Below are 19,431 nucleotides of genomic sequence, written 5' to 3' on the forward strand. Positions count from 1 at the left end.
ATTTTGACACCTGGAAATAATCACATTCAACATATAGTACTATTCTGAATAAATATGTTCCTTTTGCTAGACGAAATAAATTAACATAATTATTTGGTTGTATGCTCTGTCTTCATTTTTGATGATTTTATTTTGTATCCAATCAGTTGCTGTATTTCTCAGTTATTGGGTCTTCGATAGTTTCCTGAGGAAGTGTGATCTTTATCAAGAAGTTGGTTGCTACCTTTACTAGTACTGTCGCAACTTTGCCAATTATTGTGTCAAACCTCCCCGTAAAAAAAAAAAAAAGTTTCAAAAACACATAATGATTGAAATATAGGTATAGAACGCGGGGTACAAGTTGAACATAGGGATAATTCATGAATCAATATCAACGTGTTCCTCGTACGTCGGAGATGCTGAGTAATCTCGAGTGGTTCTCTGGGATTCATTCGAGATGTGCTGTGCCATCTCCCCGCCCAGCCTGGCCGCATCTCAAGTAGGGTACTTCCCCTTTGCAATCGACCTTGGCAGGGAGCAGTTGCGCAGACGATGAAAACTCGCGCCATTCGGAAGTTTGCTCAGTACTCACAAAGTGATCGAGGCTCGCATGCCATGCGCAAATTTTGGAAACCTAAACAGACCAAGACGGAGGCGCAGGATGGGACGATCTTGGAATTTCTGAGATGTATTCGATCGCGACAAAAAAAAGGACAAATAATACAAAAATGCAACAACAACAACAACAAAGACGAGAAGAGAAGTATTCCTGAGTTTGCGCAGTCCGCTTAACTTATTACGAATTTAATTGGTATTCACCGGCACGTTACGATAGCAACCACTTGATGTGACATACGGTGCATTCTTATAAGGACACCACGTACATTCTCTCGCACAGGGTCATCACTGATGAAAATTTGTCGGATGAGAGACCAGGGCTGGAAGTCAACTGAAGTACGGACCGTCCGAACCTTCAGCTGCAGGGATTTCTGGGTATTTTGGATTAAACTTGATTTTAAAAGGATTGATGCCTCGGACTTTTCTTGCCTTTCAAAGACGATGGCCGGACTTCACATAAAGACATATTTAATCAATATCACGGATTATGGGAATTTTGCTTGCCTGAACGGGCGTGACACAGAACAACAGAAAATCCCATGATTAACGCACGTTAAACGCATGTGTTATGTACGCCTGATTCGCATTTGTTTTGGCCCATCAAAATGTGAAGCCATGGATTTGTCTTACATTACGTCTGTGATTTCGAACTGCATGAGTCTGCAAGAAATACCCAACGGTTTGAATAAATTGAACATTTTCACAAGAAACAACATGACTGATATATATATATATATATATATATATATATATATATATATCCTCTTGCCATGATGGCATATAGAAACAAGAATGATGATTTGAAATATATGGCGTATAACCATTCTCTGCACACAACCGACTTCGACTTTGTACATCGATTGGGATTTAGAATGTATTTCGTTACGTCATCACGTCTAACACGCGCGCTTTGCGGAACAGAGCCCAAGGTCTGCCACGTCGAGGTCTCTCTGTATGTGTGTCTTCTAAGATTCCCCGCCAGGTCTTACGGTGACGGCGACGCGGAATGCGAATGCGGGCAGGCGGGCAAAACCTTGAAAGTAGATCCGCCTTGCAAATCGAATGACGGCGATCGCTTTCGCAGGGCATTCCGCAGTGCCGGTAGAGCTGGCAAGGTTTAGGATGGCGATGGCGAAGACGGGTGACTAATGGCTGTTATCCATGGCGCCACCAATCGAGAAGGAAATTAAGACAAATTGTCATCAATTCCTTCCGGGATTTCCATCACTTATTCCATTGACTTTCGGCAACAGACTAGAGTTGACTTGTACAATTGTGTATTTGCCGTCGCTTGATAAGTTTCGAAAATACACAGTGCATGGTTTTCTGCTTGCGCCTAGTGGTATGAATTTGGAATAATTTTTGCAGAGGTGGCTCAAGGCATTCTTCGATGATCAGACTGGTATGATGCGATGAGGGGATTTGATAAGTGGTGATTAGCTTTGATTACGTTCGATTCATCCAATCGAGACGGATCAACACCTGCGATTCTTTCCTCACTCTTCCGAGCACAAGTCCTTCTTATATCTATTCCTTCTTTTCGTATCCCCTTGTTCTTCTCCTGCTCTTTCTCATTTTCCTCCTCTTCCTCCTCCTTTTTCGTTTCCTTCCCTAGGTGCTATCACGGAGCTCCATAGGTGTCTGAGCATTGACGTAATGAACAACAAACGCTGAAGGCCTCGATCACTTGGTTTAAAAAAACACACAGCCGTTATTACAGTCACCTAGAATGCAGCAATACAATCGAACATGTATACACGGGAGATACGAAAAAACCAACAACAATAACGAAATCCGACAGTTTAGGGTCCCTTTTTACCTTCAGACGAACTCGTGTCTGCTACGACAATATTCCTGTCAAGAAGCATTACTGAGATTACACTAAATGACAAGGAGCATGCATTACTGACTTACAAAATGGGGTCTTAATCAACCGTGGACGTATCAATAACACTTACCCCGAGCTTTAACGCGCCAGTGATTTGGCGACGACATCCTGCCTGTGGCCTGCCTGTGGCAGACACGGGTAATCTTAGGAAGATGTCGATACTAGTCTACCTTAACCTGATCAACCAGCCGGTGTGGGGCCGGGCTGAAGTGTCGGTCTAGGTGGATTCCTCGCCCGCAGCGAGCTTCACCTGAGGAATGCAGCAGGGTGTATTTGTGTGTTTGTGCTCGACGCACTTGACTCTAATGCTACCTCCCATCTCCCCCCTGCATTTTGACACGGCCAGTAAATAAACAGCTGGTATAGTTCGAGGGCATACAGCTGTTCGGAAATCAGAAATTCTCTCGTCGCCCTGAACGGCGTACCTTACCATCAGCGTGTCACAGATCACAATGAAATTCACTGGCCCTATAAATGCTGTGCACTATGCTTCGGCGTTAGGTGCGTTGTGCGAGTGTTAAGATGAGGCGTATGTACGTGTATGATAATATGAATATGCCTGTGTTTGTGTATGTGTATGTGTATGTGTATGTGTATGTGTATGTGTATGTGTATGTGTATGTGTATGTGTATGTGTATGTGTATGTGTATGTGTATGTGTATGTGTATGTGTATGTGTACATGTACGCGCAGAATCTGAAGACAACGCATGTGAGTTTGTGTTCCTCTTTCAATATGGGTGTTTAGATGTTGTATACGTAAGCGTGTTTAGATGTGTGTATGTGTTTTTGCTTCTGCAATGTAATATGTGTACGTATAATGCGTTCATTGACTAACATGCACAATGACCTAATTAAATTTTGCCGAGGATCCGAGACCAAAGTTTGCTAGATATCAATTAATATGATATATCCAAAACAAAACGCAGGTATTTGCTGACTACTGGGAAAAGAAGGCTAGCAAAAAAGGAGAATAAATGTTGACTTCAACAGTGACAATTTCTAATTTTCAATGTCCTCCATAAGAACTACAAAAATAGTGGAATATATTCCTATTAACTTTCAAAGATAAAGTCCGCGGTAGGTTAGACAGATTAGGTTTATTATAAGCTTCTGATTTTCAACGCACAAATCACACACTAATGATTGATACATTTTACATATTCACTTTCATCACAGTGTGTGATCTACATGTGGATATAGACTTCTTTAACGTTCAATTCAAACTACAGTACAGGTAATTTACTTTTTAATGAACATCATACATGTTTAATTTGAAGGATACGTTATGAATTTATCTGCCCATGTGCTGCTATAATTTGAATATTCGGAATGAGCAAGTGACAAGTTGAGACGAAGTTGAATAACCATTGACAAAAATGCATGGGCATTCAATGAACTAGAATGCGCAAATCCGAAATTGGTTGCCATATTAGTTAATTCTAAAGACGAAAAGCGACTTTGAACGATGGATTATGTTCCAATGCCTGGGCATATTTAACGAAAAAAATGAATTCTTCTATTATGAAATTAAATGACAAAACAATGAAAATGACCGGGAAAAACCTATATCATGATAGAGCCCTAAGATAATAATGATGATGGTAATAACAACAGCAACAACAATGATATTTTTTAATCATCCTGGTGATCCATCCGTCCGACAAAGTGTTACTCTTAGGAGAGGCTAAAGATACACACCTACTACTCCATATTCCACGTTTCATCTACATTTTTGAAATCATCTCAAGCCGACCACAGGTGAACGATTGACCTTTTATCGGGCGAGAATAAACAGAGTACGCCGCAAACCATTCCCTGATCTATCGTAACACCATACGACTGTTGTCCCTTCCAACCTGTACCTCGCGCGGTCTGGTTTAATTTAGCTGGGGGAATCGGTACAGGTAAGGAGCATGGAGCTATACCATCTCCATGTAAGGAGTAATGAACACTCTTGCTTGTCGTGAGGAACAAAAGCTGTTAAGCACCATTTGCGAAATTAATTAACACAGTGAAATAGGCCGAGTCGTTGTATGCATTGCGGAATACCTGGATTACGTTGAGCGCGAGAGAGGTCCCTTATTACAATTGACGCAGAAGAACACTCGAGAGCAAATCGCGTGCTGCGTATAGCCGATGTATACCGTTAGTGATTGTCTGTTAATTAATTGAAAGTAAAATGCCCTTTGTGTTTGTTCCAATTTCTCCTGGTTTTATCTGATGTGCATTTGGCTCCAAGACAAGTACCCTATAAATGTGTTCTGATTTCAATAACGTGCCGTTTCAAAACGCAGAACAAACTTTGAGATTAGCATTTGTGTTGTGAGATATTGATGATTATTGCATCCTCGTCAGAGCATGTGACTTGACACAATATGAATTAGTCTGAACAATACGTGTTATAGTGTGCTTAATGTGTGTATTATGTAGGTGTTACTGAAACAGAGAAAGAGAGGGGGAGGATCTGTATGTATTTCGAACCAACGTGTGCGCGTCTGAGTCTGTACTTAACAGATTTACCAACCCCAGTAACATCCTACGTCATTTTAGACCGTGAAGATTCTTAACAAGACACCAGAAAAGTTTAAACAATGTAGCAATAATGCAATCAGTAATGAAGATAATGCCATGGTATAGCAACATCAACGATGATAAAGATGAAAACGATGATGACAATGACACAAGATATTGCTAATAATAAAATCAACCATGATAATAACAACAATAATGACAATAAAAATGCTAAAAATAATAACAGTATATGATAACAAAATGTGGCAATAGTGGCAAACAGTAAATTGAAAGTTTTATTTTGCTTCAAAGCATTGATTCAGATAATACAAACATCAGTGTATGGTAACAAAAAATTCCAAGCTTTTGGGTCAAGATTTTTTTCTTTCTTTCTTCAGAAAGTGGAGACTGATCTGAAGTACTTTATAATATGTCACTCCGAGAGGGCTTAACTTTTGGTTGGAAAGACAGTATAGGCGTTCCGTAGAGCAGTGAACACAATGGAGCAGAGGAAAATGGAAAGTGGAACCTTTAAGTGAAAGCAGCTTGCGTGCGTGACGCTTCTCGATGACTGTGACGGGTAAATGCGCTCCAATTAGTCCATCAGATTGAGTTTATATCTATTTGCCTTCACTCTGCGTGGCAGAATGCACTACTGCCCTCTATACGGGATCGATGGCTCATAACCGGAGGAGCTATTTCGGGCACCCTTAGTTCGTCATACATCCAGGCACCGTGTTGCCCGTGTGTTAGCAGCCCAGGGTTTCGGGGGGAGTAGATTGACGCGGGGCGGGGAGCGTACGAGGAGATGCTTCTCAGCAGAGGAGGTGGAAGAAGAGGAGGAGGAGGAGGAGGAGGAGGAGGAGGAGGAAGAGGAGGAGGAGCAAGAGGAGGAGAAGAAGGAAAAGACACAATGGAATGTCAATCACTTCATGGTCAAATCGGAAAGAGAAGACGAGATGACAGGCCAGCAGGATATTTTAGTAGTGGCGAACTTTCTTTGAGACCTCTACTTTCCCCGATGAATACCTAGCGGTTGCTTTCATGATCATGCTTAAAAGCATTGTTGTAACTTTCTGTATGCATCCATCTGAATGAACGACCTACATTATTTTCACAAGGTACAAAGTGCACTGTCTTCCTTCGCAGATGGTGAGACTTCAGTACCACAAAATGACGCAATTTCCAAATTTTCCGTGAGCAAAAAAAAAACAAAACAACAAACTTTCAGTTCATAAAATAATGTCCCTAAACATCCGACGGTCGACACAGACAATGCGAAAATGAAGTATCCCATGAAGCAATGCACTCGAAATTAAGTAGGACAACAAAATTGGATAGTAGAATTGTATGATGTGTATTAGCAGGGAAGTGATTTATTTCGTGAACATGGTTACCAACCATCCCTGCAAACAAAATGTTCCTTTGTGTGTTCGTGTGTGCGTTTGTGTGTGTGTGTGTATGTTTGTGTTTGTGTGACAGTGTAATTTCTTGGTTTAAAAAAAAAATGCGTAAGCATATTTTGATCGTTAGTCGTTGTAAAAAATGATCATCTAACCATTAAAAACAACAGTGAAAACAACCACGCATGAAACTAGCTTATGATGATTTCCCCATTATCTTGCTTTGAGTCCTAATAGATACGGCTTCAAGTCAGTTGATTCCAACATTAATAAGAAGATGCTTGACAGATGCACCATCTTTTTGTGGCGGCAAAGTAGACTACATCAGGTAAGTGATGGACTGATTTCGTGTCTGAGTACGGCACTTAATGACGCAAATCAGTTCTCCTTTTCGAATCTTGATAATGCCTCCGACCAAACTGGAGCAGACAAAGTCGGTCATGACACCAATCTGATATTCATCTCATCTTCGTCAATTTAGATCGCCAACCTTCTAATGACTGCCAAGTTGACAAGTCCTCAAGACTCGGCCTCGAGGAGTTAATTAAATACATTGTCCTTTCATTGATCTGTTTAATCGGAAGGAAGCAATACATTAGCATGAGTGTACTGACCTTTGGGCACTCCGGATAATGCCAGTTTCGGCGAGACGACGCGTCGTATCAATGTCGTTGGTATTTCTCGACCGGACAGTATTACAAAGGACATGGCAACCCGTTTTGTAGCTGTTTACGACCCTCCATGGCTGTAGTCTTCCCCTTTTTTCTCTCGTGAGGATATACCAAGAGTAGCATTGATCTCTTTTCATCAGAAGCTTTCGTTGTGCTGATCCCTACCAAATCTCCAGACTTTCGCCGGGAGCGGCGGTGAGCTCGAACCGGCTGTTCTTCGAATATGCCTTGGGCAATTTTCTCCCCCGGTTTGTCCGAAGGAAACTTCCGAGTTAAGACAAGACGGGGACCAAAATAACCGTTCGTTATTATTCGTCGGATATCAGCGGATTTGGCATCACTGGGGGAAATCCCCGTAAGCTTGAGGAATACGTCATGAACCATCGCAGAGTCTCTTTTCGAGATGGCTGGTTCTCTCCGGGCGACCGGAGATGATAGCGCGGAATTTCACGTGATGTGACGTGGGTGCCGCCATCTTGAATTTACATTGTCTCCCTTTGAATAAATACCAAGCCACCCTACGGATATCATGGTATTACAGCAAGTATTCCGACTTTAATGCCTTATGTTATCAGAAAAACGCTCCCGAAGGACGCATATTGCAATCAAATGATGGAGCGAGCTCCATTCTGACAGTACAAAACGTGATACCCCATTGGGAGAGACGTCCACTTCTTTTAACTCAGTCGTACGTGGGCTGATCTGGGATCTTTCACCCGTCAATAGGGAGCTTTAGATTTTAGACGCGCGGACGTTCAAAGGGAAAAAACATGTTCTGAGCGTGCGCAGAAGCGCGGGTCAAGTTGACGCACGCTTCTGCGCACGCTCAGACCATGTTTTTTATTTCCCCTTTGAACGTCCGCGCGTCTAAAATCTAAAGCTCCCTAATGACTATAGAAAGCGGGCAACAAATATTGGTACATAAAAATAAAACAAACTACAGAAGGAATGAGAGATAACACACATGAGGGAGGAATTCTGATCTGTTTGGAAATGGCTGAATTAGATGAACTAATTGAACATTATCCCTGGTGACGAATCAGGTTTACGTGACATAGGGGATTAAGCATACAGTGTGTTTTGACCTACCCTACTTCTGGTATTATTCCTGTACTAAAATCAGCCATGAATTCGGAAAGAAAAAACATACGCAAAGAAACAACTGATAGTCAACGGTTTCAAAATACTCTGAACTTTAGGCCGAATGGCACTGTCCTCAGAGACATAATCAAACATTATATATACATATATCATTCTTTTGCATGTAAACTAGACAAATCTCACCCTGCAAAAAGAACAAAAAAGCATTACTCCAAAATAATCTTTATGGTCATGTCAAATCTTGTATCATATCTTGTTTCGCTTTTCACACGTATAAAAATTATTATATGAATATATGCTATATACGTCAACTAGTGCATAAAGTCTGTCGTTCTGTGATGTATTGTATTTACCATAGAATTATATTAATAATTGGTGCCAAGTGTACCCATTTTTTACATAGCTCGCATTTCCACATTCATCTGATTGATTTCAGTCTTAATGTCTGAAATTTGAGCAGTTTCTCTCGTAGAAGCGCCGAAACGCTCCACTTTAATGTAGGCCTAAACTTCCATGACCTTTTCTGCAAGTATCCGGTAACCTTTGATGATTTTCAAAGTGTTCCCATTATCTTATCCCTGATCGCTGAGGATTTTCATTACAACGTCCCAAATCAGGGATCAAAGGTTAGCCAAATGAATCACGCCTTTGTGGAACTAAGAGTATGAGATCTTAATGGCTCGTACAGTGACACTAAAAAGTACTTTTTGGGTTGAAGGTTTTTAGCGAAACAATACGGCCACGTATTAACAATCCCACGTACACACACAATCACACACATGCGTACAGTTTCCTCAAAGTCAAGAACGTTATTCGTGAACGTAAATCCACATGTGCACTTCGAGTCTTGTGCCAAAGCGATTGACTGAAACTAGCAATAAAAATGCACCTATACAAGTCACAATCACCGGCTGCATCGAGGCCTTCGTAATTAGGACAGAAGTTAATATTACCGTAATTGAATAATTGGCAAATAATTAGGGCGAAAAGGGTCTATTTCACTCATTTTTTCCTCCGATAGCAGGTTCAACTCCTTTTTCTAAAGATGAACACTTTTCCACCCGGCAATGCATCCTTTAGCTTTGTTATTTTTTTTTCTCTCTCTTTTTTTTAGGTCATCCTTTAGATAGGTATGCCGAGCAAAGTGTGTCCAATTAAAGTGTATTTGGCCTCTGTTCCTTGTGTCTGGAATGCGACAAAGGGTACACCATTAAGGTTTAGCCTCAACTCAGATAAATATATCCTTTCGTTTTATGATTTACCTTTTGCTGTTGTTATTATGGAGAGGGTTGCTCATTGTTTAAATGTCTGAGAATTTAGTGTTTGTTTTGTTTTGTTTTGTTTTGTTATGTTTTGGAACAAAATTTAATTAATTCTGCTCTTTGTCATTTGAAGAGTTTCAATGTGTTTTGTGTTTGTTTTTAATTGAAAGGGATTTTAGAAGAGAACGGCGTACTACAAGTTCGCTTAAAGCTTATTGTCAAAACAATTATGATGCATTCTACACTTACACACAGGTGCACATAGAGCTGGGGGGCGTTTCATCAACGAGTTCGTCGGGGGTTTTCACCGACGAATTTGCTATCAGCCAATCAGACGCAAGGATTTACACTGACAACTGTTAAAAGCTAATGAAATTCTTGGTCTGATTGGCTGATAGCAAATTCGTCGGTGAAAACTCCGACGAACTCGTTGATGAAACGCCCCCCTGGACGTTCGTTAACATTTCTAGTGTTGTGAGATAAGAGAAACTGTACGCTGTGTGGGATTTAAAGAGTTAATCCCATGTTTGAAATGAGTAGTCAAACCCATTTGTAAAGACATAATGGATGCCTTCTACGTCTGTCCGGTATCAATTAGAACGCTGTCATTTGGGACAAACCCCATCCTATTCCTGTCGGATTATTTCTAGAGGCGCCAGCGGCTGTAGAATTAATGTCTCCAGATTGAGGTTGGGGAGGGTAAGAGAGACAAGAACAAAGAAAGGAAGGAAGGAAGGAAGAAGTAGAAGAAGAAGTATGCAGTAGTAAACACACGTGAGCTCATGTGATAGTTGTGTCAAGCCAGGCTAAGTATTTATAATTATACACTGAGGGCGCTGTTGACTAAAACATACAGAATAATGGAAGACGACAGAAAAAGAATGAAAGTAAAGAAAAGTGAAAAGAAAAATGCCAGAAAGAATAATTAAAAATAAATAAAAGAGGAGTAAAGAAAACGAATCAAATATTGGAAAAAGTTCTTGTGAGGTGGCAAAGGTATTGTCCTTCAAATCAGCAATTTTGAACTCGGAATACAGAGCGTTATAAGTAGACTAAAAGACATAACCCGTTTACACTTATTCGTTTAAACGTAACTGCATTCCCAGTGAAATAGGGAATAAGTCCATATTGCGAAGTCCATCTTCGCAATATGGATGAATGCTAATTTATACGAATTGCTCACAAACAGCGCAATACAGTCGATTTATTATAAATCAAGGGTAAAACTTCATGGAAGTTATTTTATTTGTTGCTTTAGAAATTTTGCTATTGTTTTATTTATACAATAAAGTTGAAACGGAAAGTCCAGTTTGAACATTTTGAAGAAAATTAGAAGAAAATGCAACCTATAGCTTCAAATCAATCACCACATTGTGTATGACACAAAGATTTACTGATAACAGAATTACAAACTGTACACGTTGCACACTCAATGACTACATTATACACTAATGGTGCACATCATTATTAGACGCCATCAATAGACCGGAAGCAAAGACGCCCCTGTTCGGCTCGATCGACACGAGACAATTTCGCCGGAGACAGCGCGAATGTTTTCATCATCACTGGACGTCGAAGTTGCCCGATTTGCGCAGTGAGGAGACTCTGATCGGATCTAAACGTATTGTGAACAGTCATGCTAAACCATGTCATTAATCTGGCATCCAAATTTGCAAGAAAAACAGAAATGACGAAAACAAAAGTGTGACACCAAGAAGCATTCAGCCAGAGTAATAAACTCATCATCTTCGCAACAAAATCACCCGTAAAATGTCTGGAATTTCTTCTTCTCCATTGTCGTCATACTTGGTCATTACTCTCTTTAACCGTTCGCAGTTTTATGTCATAAACTCTGCTCAATGAGTTTGTAGGTAATGGTGAAAACAAAAAGAGGATCTCACTCTTCCCAGTTATTCGCAGCCACGACCAAGATTAATCGCTCCTAATCTACCACCACCGCACAAGAAGGAGGGACAAACAGACAGACAGACAAAGGAGAAGAGGCGAGTAGAATGTCCTTTTGTGACGCAATTATTGGGTTAGGGCAATATTCATATGACTGGTGACTTGATACCATCCCATGCCCTTGCTTGATGTAAAACTCATCAAACTGTGTACCATTCAAAGACTTATAAGGTAGCGACTCATCATTCAGAATACTTCAGAAAAAAAGTATACTATATATATATATATATATATATATATATATATATATATATATATATATATATATATATATATATATATATATATATATAATTATATCGATGTAGACTTTGATTCATCCAGGTAGTATAAAAGCGTGCAAATTAAATCTGTTCGACTGGACTTGTAAAAATCACGAAACTTTTCTCTCCGTGATTTTCACAAGTGGGTCCAGTCGAACAGATTTAATTTGCAAGCTTTTAAAGTAATAGTACAATATCTAAACTACGCTGTTCACTTACTTAGAGTTTAGGAGAAGTAGTGTAATGATAAAGTTACGTATAGCGTAGGTTCGCCGTTTTTATCATCCTTAATATATAGGGGGAGAAGGAGTCAAGTGCGCTTTCACTTCTTAGATATGTGTACCAAAATGTTTCATCGACGCCTTTCCTCTTTACCTGGTTGTTAAAATAATTTACATCTAACGCGGGGGGGGGGGGGTGGTATCATCAGGGCCTTCTGGAAGAGGAGTGGTATCACTGATCTAGCTGTCTTAGTTAATAAGATCACATTAGTATTATCCGTTTAAAATTATTATGTCTCTTTCTTCATTCGTTTCCTCCCTTTCTTTCTGAAATCCCAATCGTCTATTTTTTTCTTGGTTCAACACAATTAAACTGCGTTTATGAGTCACCTGAATATCATTACAAGATGCATTTGGGTTGAGGGGGAATTGCACTTTCTGGGAGTGAGAAAACCTGACACCTTGTTTTGAAGTAAGTGCACCTACCCCTGTATACTCTAAGCCGAGCGCATCAAACCGGAGAGAGTTATAAAGACAACCACTGGTTCTAAGCTCCGTATTACCCCACTGTCTTCTTTCCACTGATTTCATTGTGAGGCATCCAAGCCGCAAGAATAAGTAGTCATTAAGCTATTGTCCAGCATTCCCTGAGTCTATCATTTTACACTTCCTGGTGACACGCGCGAGGTCAGTCACAATAGGCATACCTTCAAACGCGCCATGTTACTGAAAGTGTACGTGCATGACTGCATTAAACAGCCCAAGCAAAGATTGGTCCGTATTCCACAGGTACGAAGTGTACACGAGGTTTACGCCGAAGTACATCGCACCCGCTTGCTTGGTTGTTACTAGCGAGTCCTGCTACACCTCTCTCGAGCTTTGGTTACGTCAAAGCTGTGTTCCTCAATAAATCAGTGTGCAAGATTCACGCCCAAACGAATTGGTAGCTGACCAGGGATTCGATCGAGTCGGGTCTTTGGACTGTCGCCAAGTTACGCAGGCTCGGTTTGCTGGTCATCCGATTCGACTTGATAACTTCCTTAAAAATAGCGTCACATTTGGACGCTTCAACAACAAGAGTGTCTGTCCGGCAGACGCTCATTCGGTCTACATTTCATTCTGTCTACATAACTTTCAGTCTTGCAGAAGGGAACCCCCCCCCCTCAAAAAAAAAAAGAGTCTACATAAAGCGAAACCCAGAACATTAGTAGACAAACACAAATTGCATGATGATAACGTCACTGGTATATTTGACATCACGTGACATATTGCTCGCATTCAGTCAATCCACCTAAGATGTGAACATGGTTCTCTCAAAAACAAAATTAAAAATGGAAAGAATCAAGTTGGTACAATCCTGATGAGATGCAGACATTCGATATCATCTTCCTAACAAATGGAGACGACGCAGGATGAAATCAACCTTCTTGGATGAATGACAACATCCTTTGGCGGAGTATAGATGATTACTTCATTAATCTTCTACTGCAGATGACTTGAATTACGGCAATAGGTATACATTAACTACGCCCATTCGTGGTTAGTTTGTATTACATTCAGCGGTGCTCTCAATGTCTCAATCGTTTTTATGCATCGTCATAATTTTGATCAACCAAAGAGTTTTATTGCATATTTTTCTCCGCTTGAAAATGTCGATTTCACATGACAGTTTTAATGACTTTGTCTCTCAAAGTAAAAAGGAGGGATACTAGTTCTCATTCTACATAATTTTTATCCTCTTATCCTTGTGGCGCATTGGTGGCATACTGAGACTCTCTCGCTGGGTTCCTCTGTGTTGTAAAATCCCCCTACTACCGTTCCTAACCCGGGCAAAGGTGTGGGTTGATAAGGACATGTTCTTTGACTTGCGTCAGCGCGTTAAAGAAAAAAGAAGAGGCCTCTGTCCTCCATACCCAGTAATTGGCCACTAAAACGAACCCTTCCCGACCCCATTACACTGATAAGTGTTGACCACTTTGCACCGTTTCGAAAGTCTTTTGTGTTTTAAGAGTCTCAACAACTCCCTATAACACCAGAGCGGGACGGACACCCACCTCCGCACTCGCCGCCCGCCCTGCCGCCTCCTCCAGCCAGCGAATCGGTATGGTCAGGGTTTGACAAACACTATTATTGTAGTTGAAGAGGCATTTACTGCGAACAGGGACAATGCCCTTGATCAGAGCTGAAGGAAAGAGGGCATGCTGTTGACATGTAAAACTCTTCACGCTCTTTACTCTCTCTACACTGAGTAATCGTACTTCCTCCACATGAAAAGATCCCCTTGAAACCGACCACCATGTTCCCATGTAAATTTCCTGTTTGGCGTGCACGCATTTATCTGAACTAGAACGCGACGTCGGAAAAGTCAGTCATTTCTTCAAGCACATGAAAGAAATAAAAATCTCTCAGACTTCGAATGAGACGCCATACACCACGTACGCAAGGAATGTTCGGACAAGAGAAAACATACTTTGAAAAAAAAGAACACTTTTGATTCACGAAATGCTAACGTTTTGCCTGTTCGCGCAAACGAGTGAGTCTGGCCCCATTTATAGATGTGATGTCTAGATTATTTTTGAAGACATGGCACTCTCCATTCTGTGCTGAGTTTGCAGGTCTAAGTGCATGACAAAGCAGCTTTTATTTTGATACATGCAGTTCCGCTCGGAAAAATATATACAAATCAACAAGCAATTGTTACTCAGACTGTTAATACAATATCGAGTTTAAAGTCAGAAGCTTGATCGGAAATGAAGTGATTTTATGATTTTGTTTTAGTATAGAAAAAAGTGTTTCAGTTAAAATATTTTGACTCTTTATGTTCTGCCTGTATATAGCTCATCTTTTCGTCACTTATTTTCACTTATCTATACAAATTTCTCCAGGGTTTTTGCTTTGTTCTATTTTCTTAAGGTTGGTATTGGTGTTTGTTTGTTCTTTACATTCGTAGTTTAGCGCGTCCCGTTGTGTATTGAAATCATCATTTCCCACTGTCATGTCTGTTATTTCCTGTCTCAATTTCGATTATTTTTATTTCTTTAATGTCACACACCCCCTACAGGCACGTAAACAACATTACCATCCAATCATTCATGTTATATTAGTTTGAAGCACTTGGTGGCTTACCTTTAATGTGAGTCCGGCGTTCCACACTCACACAGGAACTCTCAGGACGTGTGACTGTGTATTCCTCATCCAAGCACCTGGTCAAACTTACGTCGGCCTTGATTCCTGCAAATTACAACAGTTTGATCATGGAGATAAGTTGGAGCGACAGGACTGTAATTAGAGATTCACTCACAACATAGACATTTAACTCAATAGTAAAATTGACTTCCATTTTATCTAAGCCATGAAATCAAACGTGTGATAGGACTTTTTAAAAAAAGTGGAAAGGAAGAAAATGGAGAGATAATAAAAATGTAATCAGATTCATATTGCGTTCTGTCTTTTTTTTTTCTTTTTTTTTGGAAGGGGGTGAGACAGTTGTATTGGACAGGGCAATAGGACGCTAGAACTTGTCAGTTCAGCTGCTGCGTTTATTTTAAGCTGAATGGACGCAACCTGCGGGGAGGGGGAGTTGTTGGTAGAGTATTTTGCATCTCTCGATGCCAACGGCAAATATAGACTGGTCTTCTAGTTGACCGACACCACTTCAGACTTAACTGATGCCATCACGAAACACTTCAGTGGTAGGCGAGAGTAAACTCCCTAAGCACTTCTCAAGAGGTAGGGGCTCTAGCACAACGCATTTCACACCGAAATAGCCTCTCCGCCTCTGGTTGGTTTCCTTAGTGATTGTAATTCGGGTGAAGGGCAAAGAAAAAGGATTGTCACCGGCGCACAACGATAACACCAAGTGAGCTAAATGGACATGCAAGTAGTATTTGCGTTGGTGGACAAATAAGGGGAGGAATACAAACTCTCCAAGAGTATTATCGTCAGTGTGTTTTGACACGCTGACCCATGTTTCTTTGAACCTCAATCTCTGTCAGTAGGTATTTATCATAGACGCCCATGAAGTTGATCTTAAGGAATAGGTCGAAGTTTCAAATGTTGTTTAGGTTCTATTGTTGAATATCAGGCACCATCCTTCGACGCTTAAACTTTCTGATAGAACACATTGACTTTTAATCTACGCAAAGTAAACGCGTTTGCTCAATCAAAGCTTCAACTCTTGTATTGTAATGAAAGTGTAAGCACAAACATCGTCGAACTCACACTTTGGATTTAAGATGAGGATTCACGCCAAAGAAAAATGTTTGACAGCCCCAAGGGGCGCAAAAATAGAGTTCCTTTATCCTGATCTCCACCCGATATAACACTCAAATAAAACTTGATAAATGCTATACATAATCTCGTCGCGTTCTCGAGGGATGTATCATGGTAACAACAGTGTAATGAGCCGTGTCCAGTGCATGTTATGAGATAGAATACCAATATCATTAATTACTAGCATCACTATGCGTGATATACACAGTAAAAAAAAAATGATAATGGCACCGAGATCCGATGAAACTTCTGTTGCATAAATCAATGCAATAATAAAGATACATACTAATTGTGGCGATACTGACAGAATCATAAAATGTCTTTCATTCGCCGACAGACAGAGCATAGTTCGAGCGAACGTCTTTATGCTGCACATGGCATAAAACGCATCGATCGATTTCGCAGCAGTTGGTAAAATCGCTTTCAATGATTGCACGCATTGATCGCGCTCTGCGATTCACGAGGTGGCCATGATAGGGACTGAAACTTAACTGGCTAATTAAACGCTTCCCCATTTCGATTGCTGCATGGGGTGGTTCCAATTGTTAACATGCCCTTACACAAGTAATAATAACAATTCATATACATTTAGAGTGTTCAGTGCGTTAGATTGTCGACTTGTTAAGGTATAGTACCTCGTCCTCTACAGGAACGCGAAGCTAAAGTTCATGGGTATTTTGGAAAGACACGATGCCGATAATAATGGCAAAGTGAATGGGAAATATAGAACATAAATATATTTCAAATCTAACAAAGCAACATGGATCCTCTACATTGCACAAATGTCTTATCTTCGAATGGAAGGAAAAAAATGCTAGAACTGCACGTATGTATGGGTGATCTTTCTTACTCCGACGACAACTTCAGATGGAAATCACTTTTACAAAAACGCACTGTACATGAGTGGCTGCGTTACACACCTATCATTGTATCGGCCTGTTTGTGTTTTTGTTTTGCTGCGTTTTCTGGTTTTCTTATTTCATTACTTTGAGGGTAATAGAAGTATGATAGTAACAGGCCTACCTTCATGTCGTCCAAAGATTATAAAGTTTGGCCAGATATGCCTTAACTCTAACACGTCACAATATCCCTTGACCTTTCGACACCAGTGGACAGGATCCGTATTATTTAGTTATGATAAATTCACAATTAATGTTTGACACGTGAGACTAGTGTGACCTTTTGTAAATGCATCTCCCTCTCGATCTCCCCCTCTTTCTTTCTTTCTTTCTCTCTCTCTCTCTATTTCTTTAGTCACCTTCTTGCTCTCTCTTCTTCACTTATCTGTTGCTCTGTCAATATGTCTGTCTATTTGTCTCTCATCTCTCTCTCTCTCTCTCTCTCTCCCTCTCTCTCTCTTTGAGATGTGACAAAACGATACAGAAGTCCATTGCAGTAGAGCGGTATAACTTAACCAAATGTGACCCTGCACCTCAAAACAAACAAAAAGTCGCCAGACATGAATTTTTAGTTAAGACCATATTCTGAAAGAGCACACTTTAAGCTTTAAAATGATGTATAACTCAAATCAAATGGACTCTCCTAACCTATCTAAATATTGGAAAGAAAGCACAAACTCATGAAAAGCGTGAACTGAGAAAAGAGGCTCTGAAGTACAGTGTCTATTCAAGCGCTTAATCTTTACCAAACCGTGCTGGCTGTGCGATGAATGGGACAAAAAACAGGAAGTAAACCACCAGAGTAACAACAATGAAGGGATTATCAAATTAAACTGAAATTTAGCATGCCTCATTAACACATTCTGTCCATAATCAATGCCAACTTTCAAAGCAGTAGCACTATCCTTTCAAGAGTTATTAGAGTTGAAAGTGAAGAGTGTGGACAAGGTTTTTCAGAAATGGAAAAGGGATTCTAAAGACACACCTAATCACACTATTCTACCAAAAATGTTCGAGATAAACTGCTAAAAAACACTCTTTCCTGCCCGTTTTATGATACCAAATTTTAGCATAAAGTAAGAGAAGACCCACTCTTTCAGAAAATATTAAAAATTCAAGTTCGGCTAGGTTGACCCATTTCACTTATTTTCAGTTCTCATGCAAAATCAGTGTGTGCGACTTTATGTTCGTTTTGAGGTGCACGGTCACAAATACGAGATTTATAGGTATGGTATATAGCGTCAACAAATAACGTAACCTTTGCGCGGGACATACATATCCTTTATTGCGAACGGTATTAAAACGTCCACCTATCATTACCATCAATATATCTCTGATATCGGGTTTGTTTTGTTTTAATTTGCTTTGTTTTATTTTCTTTCTAAGTGATGAACTGCTGTATCATTTCTGTACCTAACTATTTGATAGAATGAGCATTTTTTTTTTTATGCGTCTCTTCAGATTTACGTCATGACTTCATAATAGGGAGCTTTAGACTTTCGCGACGGGCACGTCCAGAGGAAAACAAAAAAGCTGTTCTGAGCATGCGCTAAATCGCGTCGTCTGGGTCTTCACTACGCGTTCTGGGCTATTTTTACGTCCGCTTAATTCACGACGCAGAGAGCTACTTGATGCACTGATTATATGGGGCGCCATTTTATTTTTTGCCGTTTTTGTAGAATGCGTCTCTACGTAATCTAAAGCTACTTTTCAGCACGACGCAGGGAGAGAGGAAAACGTCCAACGCAATCGTCGTCCCAAACGTCCGCGTCGCAAATCTAAGGCTCCCTAATATTATGAGTATGGGGAATCTCCCTTCGCATTTTAGAGGATGCCACAGGCCGAGCGGTTTTCCAGAATCCACTAATGGCAAGGGACATGTAAACATACGTCCAGATTAATTATTTCTGAGGACAGCTGAGCATGGAAGAGCTATACCGTAATTTCGTCAACGAATGGATAAAGCAGTTCAATTCAGTGTGATTCCGCCATGTATCTGGGGTACTGGGACAAATAGCGACGTACAGTACAACAGCACACACACTCTCAAAGACACATACCATTATTCAAAGTGACACAAGCACACACACGGTGTAGGAGAAACACACGCAGCGCTATTCTTATACGGACAAGAACGATGAGAGCTCGGTAAGAATAGAATGCCGGATACTCGGCGTTGGGCTGGGATGTACGGTGTTCTGATTTCGAAAAGATGTAAAGGGGATCTAGAGAGGATTTCGGGAACTTATAATGCCATTCATGCCATGTCATGAAAAGATATCAGACACCGATGAACTCTGAACCATCTCTGTCCTGTTTTCCTACCCTCCTGTTCACGTCTCTGCTTTCACATATGAAAAAAAAAGACAGAAATGA

The 19,431-nt window shown here is 40.5% G+C and overlaps 1 long non-coding RNA gene across 1 annotated transcript in view; it reads right to left on the reverse strand.

The window, feature by feature from the left end:
- Window positions 1-15,010: 15,010 nt before the first annotated feature.
- The window catches only part of LOC139715551 (uncharacterized), a 120,434-nt gene continuing 116,013 nt past the window's right edge, over window positions 15,011-19,431 (reverse strand). Inside the window, exon 3 of the long non-coding RNA XR_011709838.1 lies at window positions 15,011-15,115. This is a non-coding gene — a long non-coding RNA (uncharacterized lncRNA). The remainder of the gene's footprint in view (window positions 15,116-19,431) is intronic.

This window comes from Diadema antillarum, unplaced genomic scaffold (genome assembly GCF_040938485.1).
Source record: "Diadema antillarum isolate AM-2024a unplaced genomic scaffold, OU_Dant_1.0 scf00000050, whole genome shotgun sequence".
Classification (NCBI taxonomy): domain Eukaryota; kingdom Metazoa; phylum Echinodermata; class Echinoidea; order Diadematoida; family Diadematidae; genus Diadema; species Diadema antillarum.